We start from the raw sequence: 535 nt of genomic DNA, 5'->3' as shown, positions 1-535 counted from the left end.
AGGGCTGGGATGGGGCTGGGACCGTCTGCGAACGGCCGGGATGGGGCCGGGACCGCCCGGGAACAGCTTGGGAAGAGCCGGGATGGGGCGGAGGGGAAAGGGGAGCGGTTCCCCCCGTGAGGGAAAAACGGCCCGGAGGGGACGGTGAGACCCCCAGGGAATGAGCACCCACACGGGGACACCCCCGCAATGGCACCCCCGAACCCACATGGGAACACCTCCAGAACCCCACGGGGACACCCCCGGACAGCGACACGCACAGGGACTGAGCGCCCACAAGGGGACACCCCCGGACCGTGACACCCCCAGAAGCCACACGGGGACACCCCCGGCAATGACACCCCAAAACCCACACGGGGACACCCCCGACACTGGCACACCAGAACCCACACGGGGACACTCCCAGAACCCCACGGGGACACCCCCGGACAGTGACACCCAAAGGGACTGAGCACCCACACGGGGACACCCCTGGACGGGGACACCCCTGGACAGTGACACCCCCGAACCCACACAGGGACAACCCCTGACAGTG

Source organism: Neopelma chrysocephalum, unplaced genomic scaffold (assembly GCF_003984885.1).
Source record: "Neopelma chrysocephalum unplaced genomic scaffold, ASM398488v2 Primary Assembly neopelma1_97420, whole genome shotgun sequence".
In the NCBI taxonomy this organism is placed as follows: Eukaryota; Metazoa; Chordata; class Aves; order Passeriformes; family Pipridae; genus Neopelma; species Neopelma chrysocephalum.
This window is presented reverse-complemented; position numbering follows the sequence as displayed.